The sequence below is a fragment of the Lathyrus oleraceus genome, chromosome 2 (genome assembly GCF_024323335.1).
Source record: "Lathyrus oleraceus cultivar Zhongwan6 chromosome 2, CAAS_Psat_ZW6_1.0, whole genome shotgun sequence".
Taxonomy (NCBI): domain Eukaryota; kingdom Viridiplantae; phylum Streptophyta; class Magnoliopsida; order Fabales; family Fabaceae; genus Lathyrus; species Lathyrus oleraceus.
The window spans coordinates 428,991,282-429,012,224 of NC_066580.1; positions in this window are offsets into that span (position 1 = coordinate 428,991,282).

Consider the following 20,943-nt stretch of genomic DNA (forward strand, 5'->3'; position numbering starts at 1 on the left):
TCGACTCCCGAACCCGAATATGGTTGCGACGACCATTATTCTGTTTTTCAAAGGTTTTCTCGATATTTTCCTATTCCTTCATTGGAATGAATAAAGTTCGGTGGCGACTCTGTTTCGAACATTTTTTCCGCGTCCTATCGCGAGGGATCGCATTATCATCATTTTTGAGGTGCGACAGACTGGCGACTCTGCTGGGGATAGTGTGCTCCAAGCAAGAGAGAGTCTAGCCTAGCTTAGTCTGATTTTGCTATGACTGTTAGAAAATATTCTTTTCTTCCATATTTATTTCTCTATATCTTATTATGATTGTTTATGTTGTATTTGATTTTTTTTGCTATGATATGGGATTTGGTGTATGCTGTGAGATAAGCTTCACACCTGAGCTTCGAGAAGAACTTAGAACCCGGAGTTGTGTAGTATTGAACCGAGGGGCGTACGCCTATTGGGACAATACGAAGACTCCACCTAGAGTAGATCTGTTTGGAGTTTCCATCATAATATGGCTAGCCCATCATTGCGGTGGAGGTTCTAAACACGATCCGTGACTCTAGGGACCTCGCCTTAAACCAAGTTTTGTTTTCATAATCGGTGATTGTGTAGTATTGAACCGAAGGGTCTACACCCTGTTCGTACAATACGAGAATCCCACTTAGATTAGATCATTTCAGAACTCCCATCACGATGTGGCTAGCCCACCATTGCGAGGAAGTTTTGAACTTGATCCGTGAGTCTAAGTTCCTTCCTTGAAAACATAACTTTAGAACCTACCTTTGGGAATTTCTAGTAATCATATAAACCCAGGATTCTTCCTTTTATTCTGATGTACCCGACGTGTGAATAATCTTGAGTCTGTATTCCTCTGCGAAAAACATGGCAAAACTTCATGCATTTGCATATCATAAACATGCATTGCATATCATCTTCCAGAAACAAACACTTACACCATCTTCTACCCTTTGTCCAGTAACGCTGACTACTCGACACCGGTACGAGACACGCCGCAACTACAAGATGACACTTGAACAACTTGAGGCAAACCAAGTTTCGATGAGGACTGACATTGACTCCATGCAGGCAAAGATGGATCGTTTGCTGGAAACCATGTTGCTCTTAGCCCAGAAGGAGAAGGATGTTGAGACTAATGCTGAAGCCAGGAAAGTTGCTGCCGAGTTTGGATCGCCATCACTTAGCATCCCTGGAGTAACTGAACTTAATGGTAACCTCGCCCAGCCTAGAGAAGGACCGATCCCTATTCCTGTTCCCATAGTCAACATGAACCCCCATGAGCATTCTGCTACATCTGCTCGCCATGGATCAGCGATGGGTGATGAAGATCCTTATGACGCTTTCTTCATGCCACAACCCGTCAAACCTGCTGTTGGAGGTCTCCCAGACCCAGCTGTTGATAGACTCCATGCTCTGGAAGAGAAATTCAAGTCCTTGGAGGTTCACACTACTCCCGGTTTGGACGCTGTTGATATGTGCTTGGTGCCAGGCCTTGTGATTCCCCAAAAATTCAAAGTCCCAGACTTTGACAAGTACAAAGGAATCAGCTGCCCAAGAACACACCTTAGAGCCTACTGTCGCAAGATGGCTGCCCACATTAGTAACGATCAACTCCTGATTCATTACTTCCAAGATAGCCTCAGTGGGGCATCCTTGGAGTGGTACATGCAATTAGAGAGAGGACAGGTCCAGTCATGGAGAGACCTTGCTGAAGCTTTCCTCAGGCATTATCAGTACAACACTGATCTAGCGCCCAACCGCACACAACTGCAAGACATGACTCAACGCAACAATGAGTCATTCAAGGAATACGCACAGCGCTGGAGAGAGCTAGTAGCTCGTGTCCAACCTCCTCTCCTTGATAAGGAGCTTATTGACATGTTTATGGGAACTCTGCATACCCAATACATGGAGAAAATGGTAGGATCCAGTTTCCCAACTTTTGCTGAGGTCGTCTCTGTGGGAGAACGAATCGAGAGCCAGATCAAGAAAGGAAAACTACCTTGTGCTGCTAATGCTTCAAGTGGGATGAAGAAACCTTATCCTAATCTCCCAAAGAAGCCAGAAGGTCAAACCAATGCCATAATGGGAGGAGGAGGATATAGGGCACATCCGAATGTTCCTATGCCTTATCACCAGACTTCCGCTGTCATCCCAACACCATATCAGCAACCATATCAGCAACAATATCAACAACCTTATCAACAGCCGGCTTACCAGCAGCCACATCAAAATCAACAACAACGTGCTCCACAACGTCAACCTAACCAGCAGAGGGCAAGGAGGCCAGAAAGACATTTCGATCCTTTGCCAGTATCATATAGCAAGATCCTCCCCTACCTACTAAAGGATGGATCGGTTGTTCTGAAGGAGATAACACCTGTAACTCCGCCTTATCCTCCAGGCTACGACGCCAATGCTCACTGTGAGTATCACATGGGTGTCCCAGGGCACACAATAGAGAACTGTAAGGCTTTCAAGCAAAAGGTTCAAGATTTGATTGATACTAAAGCACTTACATTCACGCCAGTGAGGCCAAACGTTGCAACGAACCCCATGCCAGCGCATGCAGAGTCGAGTGAAGCTCGGAGATAAAGCTTCCCACCGGCCTAAACAAGCAGAGCAATCCCAACAAAGAGTCGAGAAACGAAGTCCCGTTTCTTTGAATGAAGGCAATCATTATGCCATTTTTACCATTTTTTGCATTCTTCTAATTTGATCTTATTTGTCTAAGTACTGTATGCTTTAAACATTGTCATTTGTATTTGGTCTTATTAATGGGATGATTATGCATGCTTTGAATCAATCTTTCATATTCACTAATCTATCACATTTGCAAATCACAAACACATACTTTTCCACCTCACTTTCTTCATCGCACTATTGTTAGTAAATGTTGAAAGGAGGATGACGAAAACACAATACTCATAATTGTTGATCGTATGCTTTCGGATAAAATCCTGCTAATGATGTACAGGCATTGTTTCAAATCCCCAAACACTGGAGAGATAAGGAGTTAATCCCTAGTCAACCACTTCGAGCCTAGAAGTAGGAGTTTCTTTCGGATCTACAAACCCTTACGCTTAACCTGGGGCAGGGTAGTATTCAGTTGATTTGACTACACGTTCAAATTACAAGATGAAATATCCCATGCGAGGATCGACCATATGACATTCTTCGCACACATCCTGAAGTGTCGAAGGAACCATACAAATCCAAAATCTATGTCGGTTGTTCTTCAATGACCAATGACTTGGCAGTCACAATTTCAAAAAAAAAATTAAAGAAAGAGCCCGCTAAGTCTAACACCCTGAAAGGAGACTTAGGCAAAAACAGGGGCAATCCCGATGGATTGAAGCTTCAAACAAAGCGGTCCATGCAAAAGTTAGGGATCAAAACAAAAATCGAAAGAGACAATGAAAGTCTCCAACAAAACAAAAACAAGATTCAGTGACCACCATGCCAAAATCAAAGGGTCACCGACATCCAGAAAAACGAAATAAGGTGGCTGCCATTCCAAGAGACCTTGAATCACCATCTTCATCCTTACACCTGCAAAAAACGAATGTGTGTGAATTAACTGAACGTAGGATTGGAGATCATCATGAAGAAGGGGTGGGTTAAAATAAAACTTTGAGCCTTATATCCTTTTGTTTCAATAACCATGAACCAAGCCACGTTACAACCCTTAAAAGACCTAATTGAAGTAGGGTTTATTCTGAAAGCATATTAGAGCAAGGTTGAGTAAACTGACTCCGAAAGATTTGCTAATATTCTCTTCTCACTATATCACTCACACATTAGCTAAATCAAGCACCGCGTTTGGACTCATGATCCACTCGCCACACACTACCACAACACTCCAAATGAATGATTATTTTTCAAAACTTGCATAACTGTTGCATTAAAATCACCACTTCTTGAATAACAATTCTTAATTGTCAGTCAGTACTTGACATCGAGAAAATTCCAACAAGGGGCAATTCAAGGGGCACTTGATCGTTGGTGCTGACACGAATGAAAACCATCCTGTGAATCAGGGGCATGGCATCATTTTGATTATGTTGACCTAAGAAGTAGTAAGTATAAGACAAATATCCAAGCATCGGTCGATCAGGGAGGAAAAACACTTCAAAACTCAGCCCGCCCGGGGCAGGTCCCTCAAAGGCTAATCAGGGGGCAAGACAAGTTGCAAGGGGCAGTTTCCCTTCATATCTTCAAGTCAGTCAAGCAGATTACATCAGACATTAGTGATTGCTTGAATTCACCACCAAAGTGCCGAAAGTTCATACAAGTACAATGTCACATCTTGACAAGAATCCTTGGGGCACATCAAAGGCATAACCAACATGCGTTGATCACGTCGCTATGCTCAGGTACAGGTTGGCCAAACACTTCAGAAGAAGAATCGAGATCGTCTCAAAGACGAATACACAATATAGCAACAAGAGATCAAACTTGGGGCACCAAGAGTATCCGCACCTATTGCGCGTTCATCGCATCATCAACTACCGAGTGTCGGGAAGTCAGATCCTTCCACCCACCAATAGTCCAAGTCACAGTGACAATTACCAGAAAAACCAAAGCCCACCTTGGTGGCACCTTCACAAAAATAAATACAACCAACATTGGTTTCCAGAAAACACATTGCCTTTGAAAAGGGAGGCCAATCCCAAACAAACTAATCATTCTTTGCATTCAAACATGCATCACATGCATCACATGCATCACCTCATACATAACACATACATATCATTCATGTACATAACACGAATCAAAATCCAAGGTTTAGTCGTAGGCATCCAGGCCAACCCTCAGTCGAGTCATTGTCACTTCCTCTGAGTGAGTTCTTACCCTGCTATGGGCGTTCCCCATTGAGTTACATCTTTCAACCTTTTGTTGATAAGATGTTATCCTCAGCTTAGTCAAACAATGTTTCTCCAAACACCTACTTTGTTTCACGTTGAGCATCCCTCAATAAGTTGTTTCCTGTTACCTTTTGTTGACATAAATTACATCTCTCCAGAGAATATTAGTTTTGCAACCTTTTGTTGTCGATACCCTGAGCAAATCTTACCCAGCAATGTTCCAACACTACCCAGCAAATCAAGTTTACTGAACTTTGACAGTAGCCTTATTTTTCCAATATTTTTCTCACTATCATCCTTTCGGTGAAAGTCCACTGAGGAATAATATTGATCATCGTCCTGTTTACGGTAACCATTATCCTTTTGGTAATGGTAAATCCTTGACATTTGCGATCTTACTGTCATCCTTTTGGTGTCGAAGATCCTTGAAGTTTTGATTCAACCTTCATCCTTTTGGTGAATGGTGACCTCTGCAACTATTACAACTTACCGTCATCCTTTTGGTGTCGGCAATCCTTATGGTGATAAGCAATCCTTGTCATTTTGGTTCAATCATCATCCTTTTGGTGATGACGTCCAGTTTAATCTAAAATCATCCTTTTGGTGATAGAGATTACAGAGCCTGGTTTAAGCTATCATCCTTTTGGTGATAGTGACATTTGGAAAGACCAATCCCACTGTCATCCTTTTGGTGTCAGCAATATTTGAAGTTATTATGACTTATTATCATCCTTTTGGTGGTAACAAGTTTTGAAGTTATGATCTCACCTTCATCCTTTTGGTGATGGTGATTGTGGATTCATTATCATCCTTTTGGTGATAATGAGTTCTGTTGTTTGTAGTACCTTCATCCTTTTGGTGATGGTGACTATTGACTTATTATCATCCTTTTGGTGATAACAAGTTGGTGTCTTCATCCTACCTTCATCCTTTTGGTGATGGTGATCAACTGCGTGTGTGCTTATTATCATCCTTTTGGTGGTAACAAGTGTTGTCGTTTGACAACGCCTTCATCCTTTTGGTGATGGTGATTGTTGACTTATTATCATCCTTTTGGTGATAACAGAGTTTGTGTCTTGATCTTACCTTCATCCTTTTGGTGATGGTGATCAATTGCGTTGTGTGCTTATTATCATCCTTTTGGTGGTAACAAGTTTTGTCGTTTGACAATACCTTCATCCTTTTGGTGATGGTGATTGTTGACTTATTGTCATCCTTTTGGTGATAACAAGTCTGTGTCTTGATCCTACCTTCATCCTTTTGGTGATGGTGATCAATTGCGTGTGTGCTCATTATCATCCTTTTGGTGATAACGAGTTTTGTCGTTTGACAATACCTTCATCCTTTTGGTGATGGTGATTGTTGACTTATTATCATCCTTTTGGTGATAACAAGTGTTTCTTGATCCTACCTTCATCCTTTTGGTGATGGTGATCAATTGTGTTGTGTGCTTATTATCGTCCTTTTGGCGATAACAAGCTTTGTCTTTCAATTATGCCTTCATCCTTTTGGTGATTGGCGATTGTTGACTTATTATCATCCTTTTGGTGATAACGAGTTTTTGTGTCGATCTTACTATCATCCTTTTGGTGATGGGGATCCTTTGAGTTGTGTGACTTATTATCATCCTTTTGGTGGTAACAAGTTTTATCTTGTATCTTACCTTCATCCTTTTGGTGATGGTGATCATGGAGTTTCGACTTATTATCATCCTTTTGGTGGTAACAAGTTTTGTCGTTTGACAATGCCTTCATCCTTTTGGTGATGGTGATTGTTGACTTATTATCATCCTTTTGGTGATAACAAGTTTTATCTTGATCTTACCTTCATCCTTTTGGTGAGGGTGATCAATTGCGTGTGTGCTTATTATCATCCTTTTGGTAATAACGAGTGTCGTCGTTTGACAATGCCTTCATCCTTTTGGTGATGGTGATTGTTGACTTATTGTCATCCTTTTGGTGATAACAAGTCTGTGTCTTGATCCTACCTTCATCCTTTTGGTGATGGTGATCAATTGCGTATGTGCTTATTATCATCCTTTTGGTGATAACGAGTGTTGTCGTTTGACAATGCCTTCATCCTTTTGGTGATGGTGATTGTTGACTTATTGTCATCCTTTTGGTGATAACAAGTTTGTGTCTTGATCCTACCTTCATCCTTTTGGTGATGGTGATCAATTGCGTGTGTGCTTATTATCATCCTTTTGGTGATAACGAGTTTTGTCGTTTGACAATACCTTCATCCTTTTGGTGATGGTGACTGTTGACTTATTATCATCCTTTTGGTGATAACGAGTTTTGTTTTGATCTTACCCTCATCCTTTTGGTGATGGTGATCAATTGCGTGTGTGCTTATTATCATCCTTTTGGTGGTAACAAGTTTTGTCGTTTGACAATACCTTCATCCTTTTGGTGATGGTGATTGTTGACTTATTGTCATCCTTTTGGTGATAACAAGTCTGTGTCTTGATCCTACCTTCATCCTTTTGGTGATGGTGGTCAATTGCGTGTGTACTTATTATCATCATTTTGGTGATAACAAGTTGTGTCTTTTAACAATACCTTCATCCTTTTGGTGATGGTGATTGTTGACTTATTGTCATCCTTTTGGTGATAACAAGTCTGTGTCTTGATCCTACCTTCATCCTTTTGGTGATGGCGATCAGCTGCGTTGTGTACTTATTATCATCCTTTTGGTGGTAACAAGTTTTGTCGTTTGACAATACCTTCATCCTTTTGGTGATGGTGATTGTTGACTTATTATCATCCTTTTGGCGGTAACAAGTTTTATCTTGTAACTATACCTTCATCCTTTTGGTGACAGTGATCTTTGAAGTTGATGAGTCAACTTTCATCCTTTTGGTGATAGCAGTTAAATTTGGAATGTCATCCTTTTGGTGTCAGAAAATCAGTCCCACATTTGTCTTTACAATAATAACAACCTGTGCAAGATTTGAATGTTGACTCGAGGGTTGGCATTGATCGGACATTCTACCCCTACTACCTTGGCATCCATTGCATTTTCATCTGCATCTCTCCATTACATTTCAAAGGACAAAATTTGGATCCTTTCGTATTTAATTACCTTCCACCACGAATGTATGATGACAATTGTCATTCTTACCTTCTAATTCAAGATAATTAAATAGGGGCAGCTGTCGTACCCCAATTTTGTCCGGGCATATCTAAATTTTCACAGAATCGATTTCTGTTTTTGCATCATATACATACCATTACATATATTGCATCATGAATAAACACCTGAAATGTCAGTCAGAATGAATTTATTTGAGAATACAGACAAATCGGTTGAAATGTCAAAATTTGAGGAAACAGTGTATTTTTCAAATAATGTGTTTTGTGTTGATAATTTTAGTGTGACCGGTTTAATTTTCCGAATAAAATTTGCACTCAATTTCTATTTTCTAATTGGTCAATAATCTTTGGTTTAATTATTTAATAAAAAAATTAAAATTTGTTTGAATTAAGTATTAATTAGAATTTGTTTTATAATTCCATTTCTTTTAAAAAAATAATGATTTTAAATAATGAGTGTGAAAAATATATTTATTTTTTACATTGGATCCCTCTATTATTCCTCTCTCTTTCAAACGGTTACAAGGAAAATCTGAAAAAAAGATCTCAATCTTCACACATTTCTCTCTCTCCCACGCGTCGCATTCTCTCTTATTCTCTATCCCCACTCAGTAACCACTCCCCAACGTCTCTCTCCACTACTAATAATCTCACAGAACCTCACTCACAAATATCTCACACTCCCTCACAAATCTCTCTTCCCATTATCTCTCTGAAAAAGAAAACAAAATTAAAAAAAGATTTTTCTTCTTATCCTCTCACACTCCCTCACAAAAAACTCTCTCTCTCTCAGCACAAAAAGCCCACACGATCCACTCTCTCATTTCCTCTCCATTCACCTCAGAAACCTCACACAAAAACCCTTGCCGTTTCAATCGCAACCGAAACCCTCTTCGTCTTCATCGTCAACTCCGCCTCTCTCAATCTCCATCTTCGAAAACCCTTACTCCGTCACCTCTTCAAAACCTTCAGCCGCCACGGAATCCACCGTCAAAATCCCTTTCGCCACCCACCAACAACTTCATCCTCCCAAAACTCCTTCAATCACCAACTAACCCACTACCGCCGCCATCCATCATCGCTTCCACCGCTCACCATCATATCCATCATAACACAACCTTCCGCCGGCAACCGCTTATCAACCTCAACCTTCATCATCCAACACCTTTAAACCCAAATCGCAACACCTAACACCTTCAAAACCGCGACGCTTACACCGATTCCACTTCCGCTACCAAGCCCAGAACTCACCTTCAACCTTCACCTGTGACGGCCATCTCACGGCTTCTTCGTCAACCACCGCCACTGTCTCCGTTCTAATCAATGGACTCGCAACTAACCTTTCACAAATTATCAGTGTTGGCTGTGGTTTAATATTTAATCTGTTTGCAAGTTTAATTTCTATTTTTTGCAGAACAATTGCTCCGCCAGTTTCAGTACCAAAAGGATTAAAAGGCGGAAAGCGAAGCGGAAGTATGCGAGTCAACACCAAAGTAATGGATAGACTTGGGAAATCCTCGATTGTTTCGATGTTCAAAAGCCAGCAAGCAACGACCTCCTGTTGATGGTCCATTTCCGCGGCATCAATTCTACAATGTTTACGGTAATTGTTGGAATGTTTAATTTTATGCAAAATTAGACTTGGGCCATCATTGCTATTTCATTTTGTGGCCATGGGTTTGTTGTCGTATAAGGAAATGTTTCCTGTCTTAAGGTTCTGAATCTATTGCTTCGTTACATTAATGTTACGAATGAGTTTGGTTTATGGACTGAGGACATGTAGATAATGAATGATTTTGATTTTGTTTTGATTTTAGCATGTGTTTCTCTGTTATGAGTGTTATATCAAAATGTGATTATAGATTATAACCTTAAGCTGGTGTAGCCATTATAAGCGTGTTGTATTGGATTGTTAGATATACATGGCTTGGTAGGAGGCCTTTTGTTGAGTTAAAGTTCATTTGCTGTTTAGATTATGGTGTTGTAGATGGAGATGAAATTGGTTATATCTACTGGCATTTTTTTTTCTAGTTGGAACGTTGAGTTTCTTTAGATATAATTTCTTTTGTTCTATTTTTATAAAAAGTCATGGTAGATGGACAATGTTCCTTTGGATTTCACTAAGGATAAGTAATTAAATTAAAAACTGTGGATTCGATAATCTCATGTCGATTTACCGCCCAACTTCCGATACATTGATGGACCAATTTCACCGAGTTTCGAATTTGCGAATAATATCAATCATTGTTATTACGCTCAAACCGGTTCCGAGCACATATTCACCGCCACATACCGATTAAATCAATGTTAATATCCATTTTCTTTCTCTTTTGATTTAATTAATTGATTAAAATATTTAATTAGTTTAATTTCTATTAATTAATTGTAATTAACTTAATTATTTGATTTAATTAAATAATTTTGATAATTAATTTTAATTAATTTAATTAATCAATTTAAACAAATTTTAATAAATTAATTTTGATTAAAAAGAACTTTGATTAACTTCTTTCAATCACAAACTTCACATTATTTCAAACTAAATTACTTCACAAATCATCTTTTCATAAATCATTTTCAATTTCAATTTTATTTCAATTCATCATCCAACACAAACCAATTTCAAAAAGCACATCATACAATTCTCGATCCAAATATCGAGCCCATTTTTAAAACACCCTTGTAAGTCGATTGCTCTAAGCATCGCCATCAACCTCACATAGCTTACTCTTGGGCTTTCTTACAATGAAACCTACTTGGTTATTGATTAATCGAGTAGATGAAATAATACACAAAATAAAATTCATTTCATTCATAAACATGAACTCAAACCATTTTTTTTAAACCATTCAACTTCTAAAAGGATTTTCTCTCTTAACATAAAATTGGGATGAAAAAGAGATAGGAGGCGTACGCCTTACTATTTCTCAATTACTCGAATAATTGGCGTACGCCATATTGCGCGAGTTCTTGTCACCCGATTAAGTCTTAAATCACACAATATTCAAATCACTTTTCAAAATCAAAATATAACACAAATTCAAATCAATTTTCAAACCATTTAACTTTTAAAGGATTTTCTCTTAACATAAGTTTGGGATGAAAAGGAGATAGTAAGCGTACGCTTCACTATTTCTCAATTACTCGAATAATTGGAGTACGCCATATTGCGCGAGTTCTTGTCACCCGATTAAATCTTAAACCACACAATTTCAAATCACTTTTCAAAATCAAATATAATTCAAATCATTCAAACCATAACACTTCAAATCATAATATTTCAAATCATTTCTACAAATTCCAAATCCTTTTAAATCTTTGAATGAAAAGGAGAATAGTGAGCATCCGCTTCATTATCTCTCGATTATACGAATAATTGGCGTACGCCACATTGCTCGAATCTTCGTCATTCAATTAAAACCCTAATAATCATACAAATTCAAATCACTCTTCCAAATTAATATAATTTCTAAAACATCCTTTTAATTCCATATTTCAGATGAAAAGAGGATAGGAGGCGTACGCCTCACTATCTTTCGATTATTCGAATAATTGGCGAACACCATATTGCTCGAATCTTCGTCATCAAGTCAAAACACAATCGAATAAATCCAAACCTACCAATCCAACATACAAATATATCTTTTACGATTTAAACTTCAGATGATAAAAGATGAGAGGCGTACGCCTCGCCATCTCTCGTTTATTTGAATAATTGGCGAACGCCATATTGCACAAATTATCGACTTCCGACTAAAACACGTTAAATAAACTTGGATAAAGGAATAAGGGGCGTACGCCTCATTATTCTTTGAATAAGCAAGTAGGGGGCGTACGCCTCACTACCGTGCATATTCAACATCCACAAATAAACTTTCAAAAATAATTCGAACGAAAAAAGGAGTAGAAGGAGGACGCCTTATTACTCCTCGAAAGAATTGGACGATTGGTGAACACCACATTGCTCAGTCTTTCGTCGTTCTTCCAAAAACACCTCAAACAAATCAAACTAATTTCTCGCCCCCGCGCGATCGAAAAACCAATTAAAACCCAAACAAATCAACCCTAACTTCTCGCCCCCGAGTCGAAACCAATCAAAAAACCCAAACACATCAAATCAACTCGTCACCCCCGCGTGACCAAAACCTTTTCAAAAGAACACTGTTAATCCTTTCTAATGCGCACAACAAACCAGTGCTAGAGCCTCCACCGAGAGTAGACTAGCCAGCGTTTAGCCGTTAGAACGCCGACTTACACAGTCGTTCATCAAAACAAAACACACCAATTATTCGTAGTAGCCCGAACTACGAATGCTCTGATTTCCTTATTGCACCATAAGGATACGTAGGCAGGAGATTGCTGTATCTTCGCGAGCACACTAATAAAAAACCTCCCATTTCCCCCTCATGAGGTCTTCATCCATATCTATCATCAATTCTAATTACTCGAAGCAAGCAGATAAACAGTCAATTAACAGTCAAATAGCAAAATCAGACTAAGAGGTTCCCGTTGAGTACAACGGACGTAAGGGGTGCTAATACCTTCCCCTTGCGTAATCGACTCCCGAACCCGAATATGGTTGCGACGACCATTATTCTGTTTTTCAAAGGTTTTCTCGATATTTTCCTATTCCTTCATTGGAATGAATAAAGTTCGGTGGCGACTCTGTTTCGAACATTTTTTCCGCGTCCTATCGCGAGGGATCGCATTATCACATTTTTTGAGGTGCGACAATATGATCCATCATGAAATAGAAGTATATGTGGATGACATGATAGCCAGATCTCATACTGAGGAGGAACATCTCGATCATTTATACAAACTGTTCGAGAGGTTGAAGAAATACAAGTTGAGGTTGAACCCGAACAAATGCACCTTTGGGGTAAGGTCCGACAAACTCCTGGGCTTTATTGTTAGTGGTAAAGGGATTGAGGTTGACCCGGCCAAGGTGAGAGCTATTCAAGAAATGCCAGTTCCCAGTACAGATAAAGAAGTCAGAGGTTTCTTGGGACGCTTGAATTACATTGCCCGATTTATCTCCCATTTGACCGCCACCTGCAAACCCCTCTTCAAGCTACTGAGGAAAAATCAAGAGATGATATGGAATGAGGAATGTCAAGAAGCTTTTGACAAAATCAAGAAGTATCTTCAAGAACCTCCAATTCTGATGCCACCAGTTGAAGGAAGACCTCTAATCATGTATTTAACCGTGTTAGAAAATTCAATGGGGTGCGTGTTGGGACAACATGACGAGTCTGGTCGAAAAGAGCATGCCATATACTACCTTAGCAAAAAGTTTACCGACTGTGAAACAAGATACTCACTGCTCGAGAAAACTTGTTGTGCTTTGGCCTGGGCTGCTCGCCGACTGAGACAGTATATGTTGAATCACACCACTTTATTGATTTCTAAGATGGATCCTATCAAATACATATTTGAGAAACCCGCTCTCTCCGGAAGAATAGCAAGATGGCAGATGATCTTAACAGAGTATGACATCCAGTATACTACTCAGAAAGCAATCAAAGGAAGCGTGCTAGCTGATCATTTGGCTCATCAAGCGGTGGATGATTACCAATCTATGAATTTTGAGTTTCCAGATGAAGATGTCATGTTTGTTACCAATCATGAAGAACATGGACCGGATGAAGGACCCGCACCGGGATCCCGATGGACTATGATTTTTGATGGATCTTCTAATGCGTTGGGCAACGGTGTTGGTGTCGTAATTATTTCTCCCAGGGGTTGCCATACGCCTTTCACTGCTAGACTATGTTTTGATTGTACCAATAATATGGCTGAGTATGAAACATGTATTTTGGGACTCAGAGCTGCCATAGACCTAAGGATCAAGTTTTTGAGTGTGTACGGAGACTCAGCATTAGTAATCAGTCAGATCAAAGGAGAATGGGACACTAAACATCCGAATCTCATCCCTTATCGAGAGAAGGTGTTGTCACTAATCCCATACTTTGGAGAGATTACATTCGAACATATCCCACGAGAAGAGAATCAGTTGGCAGACGCATTGGCTACCATGTCATCTATGTTCAGAGTCAGATGGGACAATGAAGCTCCCATGATCACCATTGGGCGATTGGATGAACCAACACATTGTTATGAGCTTAATACTGATGAAGTGGAAGAGAAACCTTGGTTCCACGAAGTAAAAAGATATTTAGAAACTCAGGAGTACCCTGAGGGGGCATCTATCAATGATAGAAAATTCCTGAGGAAGTTCTCTGCTAAATTCTTTTTGAGTAATGGAGTATTATACAAACGTAACCACGATTCGACTTTGCTTCGCTGTGTGGATAAAAAGGAAGCAGAAAAGATTATGGGAGATATGCACGACGGTATTTTTGGGACTCATTCTAGTGGACATACGATGGCCAAGAAGATTCTGAGATCAGGGTATTATTGGTCTACCATGGAAGCTGATTGCCACCATCACTCCAGAACCTGTCACAAGTGCCAGATATATGCGGATAAAGTACATGCACCTCCTGCTCCATTGAACGTGTTGACCGCACCTTGACCCTTTGCAATGTGGGGCATTGATATGATTGGGAAGATTAAACCTACTGCTTCTAATGGACATCGCTTCATCCTTGTCGCTATTGATTACTTTACAAAGTGGGTAGAGGCCGCCTCATTTGCTTCTGTCACCAAGAATGTGGTGGCATGGTTCATCAAGAATAGTCTTATTTGTCGGTATGGTATCCCTGAAAGGATTATCACCGACAATGGTACTAATTTGAACAACAAGATGATTACTGAACTCTGCACGCAGTTCAACGTAAAGCACCATAACTCTTCTCCGTACCGACCAAAGATGAATGGCGCTGTAGAAGCTGTTAATAAGAATATCAAGAAGATCATACAAAAGATGACGGTGACGTACAAAGACTGGCATGAGATGTTACCGTTTGCTCTTCACGGTTATCGCACTTCAGTACGCACTTCGACAGGAGCAACTCCTTTCTCTTTAGTCTACGGAATGGAAGCCGTTTTACCAGTGGAAGTTCAGATTCCCTCTCTAAGAATCATGAAAGAGGCGGGCTTAGATGAAGAGGAATGGATTCAGACTCGACTCGATCAGATAAACTTGATTGATGAGAAGAGACTTGCGGCTGTTTGTCATGGACAGATATATCAGAAGCGCATGACCCAGGCATTTAACAAAAGAGTCAAGAGACAGGTGTATCAAATTGGCGACTTGGTGGTAAAGCGCATCACTCTACCACAAGGTGATACCAGAGGCAAATGGATTCCCACGTACGAAGGGCCGTTTGTAGTTAAGAAGGTATTCTCTGGTGGAGCCATGATACTAGCTACAATGGACGGCGAAGACTTCCCGCATCCCGTGAATGCAGACATAGTCAAAAAATACTACGCATAAAAGAGACCTGCTAGGTCGACGTACCTAGGCAAAAGTAAGGGCATCCCGGCGAACCAAAAAGGTTCGGGCAAAAATTAGGGATAAACATAAAAAATATGCATCCGGCAAGTCGAAAACCTGAAAAGGCGGCTTGGGCAAAAAGGGGTATCCTGGTGGATTGAAAACCTGAAAAGGCGGTCCAGGCAAAAATTAGGGATTAAAGCGTATGACTATGTCCCGTTCTCAGACAGTTTCATCCAAGTTCAAAGGACTGAACAAGCTAATCACTTCTATCCGACAGCAGGAGATGAGAGGCTTGAAGACATAATGGCAGTAGTGGAATTAAAGTCAATAGGACGTTTTCGGCATAGCTTTCTCTTTGTTTTCTTGACAATTTCCTCTTACTAGGATTTTTGTCTCCTTGTACACAAATTGCCTGTTTATAGGCCCTCTTTCGAAATCAATATAATTTTAGTTTAAAAAAAATGCTCTTGTTTTACTTTCTCTGTTTTGTTTGCATAAACGTCCATTGATTTAATTCGAATTAATATATGCATTTGGATATGATCGATGTTTACCAAAAATGCGTGCATAAAATAGAAATAGCGATTACTACTAGGCTTCAGGATCGAGGAGAAGGTCTAATCATGCTTTCCAATGAATCCGTTGCTAATCCTATTCCCCAGCAAAGCCAGTCATTCCCAGAAGAGAGTGGCATTACTAGACAAATGGGTCATCTCTTTCACCCCCAGCCGGGCTTCTGTTGAACATTTCTACCATCAGACAGAAATCAAGCATCCCCGGCTAAGAAAGGGTCATCGATACCCGTATCTCCCAACCAGAAGGTTGAGATTTATTTTCCCCAGTAGAGTCCTCAGGAAGAACTTTTCAGATGCATAATTCATTCATTACATCATTTCACAGCATACGCATGCATACATCGTTCGCAGTTATTTTCGAAAGCATAAAACATCTCATGCATCATGACATGGCATGAAGCTAACTTTATTTTTCAGGTTAATTATCTTCCTGATACAGTCAAAATAGAGAGCCATTCAGACGGACATCTTCATCGATTACGTTCAGATTCAAATACATCTTTCAGATACACTCCATGTCAACATTCATCCTGACGTCCTCCTAGTGATGGCATCTATAAGCCCATCCCAGACATTTATTGCAAATACAACATATACAAATACTATCAGATATAGCCTAGCGTACGGTTCATTCTGATTCAGCTCAACATATGACTCTTTCAACTCAGATGCGATCTAACGTATGATCCATTCCGACCTTCAACAACTCCAATACGGTCCAGCATACGACCCATTTGGACCTTCAAGGCCTCAAATGATACCTAGCGTACGGTACATTCTGAAGTGTAGTCTGGCGTATGACTACCCCCTTCATCACCAGGTACAGCCTAACGGACGGCTCAGTCTACAACTCAGATACGATCTAGCATACGATCCATTCTGATCCTTCACCCCCAGTAACGATACAGCCTAACGGACGGCTCGTTCTGCAACTCAGATACGATCTAGCGTACGATCCATTCTGATCCTTTATCCCCAGCAGTGTATGACTCATTCGGATTCTTATCTCATTTTGATTCGGCACAACATATTACTCCCCCAACAAGTCCGATACGGTCTAGCGTACGACCCATTCGGATCTTCATTCCTCAGATACTACCTAGCGTACGGTACATCCCGAGGTGTAGTCTAGCGTACGACTACTTTTCGTCAGATACAACCTAACAGACGGCCCATTCTGCAACTCAGATACGATCTAGCGTATGATCCATTCTGATCTGTTATCCCCAGCGGCGTATGACCCATTCTAACTCCCCAGTGAAGTCGACGGCCTAATGAATGACTCACTATACGGTCTGGCGTATGACCTAGTGACACCCATGACTTCAGATATCTTCTAACGTACGACGCACTCTGAAGCTCTCATCATCAAACTTCCTAGATGGCATCTTTAAGCCCATCTCCATCAAGACTAACTAATTGACAAGTGCAAATTTTTGGGGCGTTCTAAGTGTTCAATAATCTTCCACCTCCAGACCACGAATGGCGTACATACCATTCTGACTCTCTCGGTTCAAGAATATTGAACAGGGGCAGCTGTCATACCCCAAAATTTGCCCATTAATATTTTAAGACATTTTTCAGGGCACTCCGACTTATTTTTATGACACTGATCTTAAAGGAACAAAGGCCCAGCTCACGAATGGCCCAATCCAGAAAATGGCCCAAACTGGCCTGCTCGCTAGGCGAGCAAATCCTTCGCCTAGCGAACGTTCGCTACACGCTCGCCTAGCGAACGTTCGCTACACGCTCGCCTAGCGAAGCTGGCAGATAACAGAAAATTCTGGGCTTCACTCTGAGCCCATTAGGTCACAAAAAAGAGCATTATAAATACCAGCACTTCAGTAATGGAAAGAGGACGAAAAAAGGACGAAAGGAGAACCCTAGCAAGCAAACTCTAGCGCTCACAGACGGAAAACCCTGGAGGCTAACCCTGAGAATTCCGAGTAATCCTAAAGGAAACCCTGAAGGAAAGCCGGCGGCAGCAAGGTCACTTCCGCTCAATTCGATCCGATCGGCCAATTCAAGGTTACAATTCGATTACAAACAGGTTGGCATTGCTATTACTACCTTATGTTCTTAATTTGCATATGGTATCATGATTGAATTTATGAAACTATCTTAAGTTTTACATATGAATTTAAGTATGCATGAACATCTGAATGTCTAACCACATAATCTCTGTAATGGATGCTATAAGGTGTGAAGCTTGCTGACATTATGCTGTTATCAAAACCAGAATCCGCAGCCGCTCGCTAGCACATCGCTAAGCGAGCATGCAGCGAGTATTCGCTAAGCCTTCGCTAGGCGAGGCAGCGGCGACCGGGATAGTCGCTGATTTTTCTGTTCTGTCCTTTGCTAACCTGTCATGTTTTTATCATAGCCATGCATTGTTTATCTGACCCTACTGTTGTTCTGGTTTCTTTTGCGGTGCAATCCTTGATTGCATCCTGACTTGGTACTCTAACCCGTTTGCTGAATTTTGTAAAGGTTCACCTTTCCCAGGAAAAGATTGCTGTCTAGGTCTTCCACTTTATTTGTGGGATACCCTTGTGGAGTTTCACCCTAAATTACCTAATTAATTTTAATGTATTAATTTTAATGTATTAATTTTAATGTGGAGATTCATCCTAATTCCCTAATCGATTGTAAAATACGGCCTCTAAATATGTGATCTTGGACCTCTCTTTTGCCTTACGATATTACGGTACCACGGTCATGTCCCGCGAATGTGGGGATACACTTAGCAATGGCCCTTCGATTAAATCATCATAAAAGAAATCATAGTCCCTCGGATGTTGCCTTCGAATATATGATTTCGTCCCTCGATGACCCTTCGGTGTAGCCTACGGTTAAATGATGATCGTCCCTTCGAATGCTAAGGTATCCTTACAACTGTTGCCTTCAATGACCTATCGATGACCCTACGATGACCCTTAAACATCCAAAGGGTAAAATTACTTACTTCTCAATAGTAAGGACAGTTTTACCCTCATAAGGATAGGAAACGTTCATAACGACCTTAGGAAGGTATAACTCTCAATTGCTGGATCATAACCTAAAACATTTCCCACCCCTCACACTTTGCAAATCCTAGAAAATCACCACTTGGTATACATTCATACTAGAATCATTACCAAGTTACATTTTTCTAAACCGTTTTCAAAATCAAACGAGATAAATACTTTGTATACATTCATACGAGAATCATTACAAAGTTAAACTCTCTTTTCGAAACATTTTTTAAACAATTCACGAACACTTTTCAGACAAAAATATAAGTGATCCAGCAATTAAGAGCCCATGGATAACCATGGATACAAAGGGTGCTAACACCTTCCCTTTGTATAATGTACCTCCCGAACCCAAAATCTATTGAGGTCTTTCCTGTTCTTTTCCACCTTTCCTTATTGGATAAAAGAAAAGTCGGTGGCGACTCTTGCTATCCGCGACATTGCGATAAAAAGCAAAACACCCCAAGTCAGTTCACCGTATGACACATAGGTTCCAAAGGACTAATAGCTGAGTACTGGATGCTCCGGAAGGCCAAAATATGAAGATACAGCAGGTCAACACGGGCCCCCGTGTACATCAACACGGGCCGTGTTGTTTGCCAGGAAACAAGCACTCAAAGAGGTAAAACAGAGGGTTAACACGGGCACCCGTGTAAATCAACACGGCCCGTGTTGATGCCTCTGTAGCTTGCTCTAAAAATACCACTGTTGAAGAGCAACACGGGCACCCGTGTGAATCCACACGGCTCGTGTTGATGGGCGCGACTGAGAAACTTTACTTTTTGTTGTGTGAATCTGCCCTGTTCATTAAGGGTATTTTGGACTTCTTGCTGGGAGAGAAAACCATCTGATGCTATTAGAAGACTTTGGAGAGGAAGGGAAGGACACTTTTTGACGTACAAGAGAAATCATTGCACTGGAGAAGATAGCTACTACGGAGGATTTGAAGACGGCGAGATTCAAGGGCATCAACCATTGAAGATCAAAATCTCCTAATTCTTTGTAATGTTTAATTTCCACACTATGATTTATTTGAATACTATGATAGGCTAAACCCCCAATGTTAGGGCGGGGGGGTCCTGATTCGATCGTATGTTATGAATTCGAACAATGGATTTCCTTATTACCATGTTACGTATTTCAATTCAATTGTGTGATCTTATTATGCTTTTGTATCGGACAAATACAATTAAATCTATGACTATCAATAACAGGATTGTGATTGTTAGGGTTTTCACACAATTGGGTTTATAATTGCATCACCTAGGACTAGGAACTTTTGTAAATCACCATAAACCTTGATATTGTTTATGATTAAAACCAATGATTAATTGAATGGACATTTGAATAAGAATTGGTAGTTTAATAGTTTCTTCTTTAAGGACTTAAGGAAGAACATTCTGAGGTTAGGTAATTGAACGTTTCATGTGTATTAAGGAAATCTTGACTGAATTCATAATTGGTTAAATCAACCACTCACCCTAGCATGTTTCATCTTCATCAATTATTCTTCACTATCTTTTTGTGTTTATTGTTATAAATTCCCAAAACCAACCAAACCATTGTGTTTTTGTTCAAATAGAATCAGAAGTAAAATAAGTATTTCCTACGCAATCCCTGAGATCGATACTTGGGAATAAAACTCCTTATTACTACATCGGTAAAAATAGTACACTTGCTATTTTTCCGATCAATTACACTGCAAGCAAAAGCATCAAAGAATCGTGCTCTCAAACTCTTCATTTCAGAGGTTTACATCAAAACTTGTTTTCTTCGAATCTTTTTGTATATAGCTTATTTCTTGCATTTGCTGGGTTGTCTGCAGTCCTCTCAATAGAGGCAATTGTTTTGTGCTTTGAATTTTTGAATTCCATCAAGTTTCAGTTGAACACCCCAAATTTCAACCTCTGATTTCTTTCTCCATGGAAGTCTAGAGTGGAATTGGTTGGTACAGGGGTGATGTACATCACCCCAGCTTTC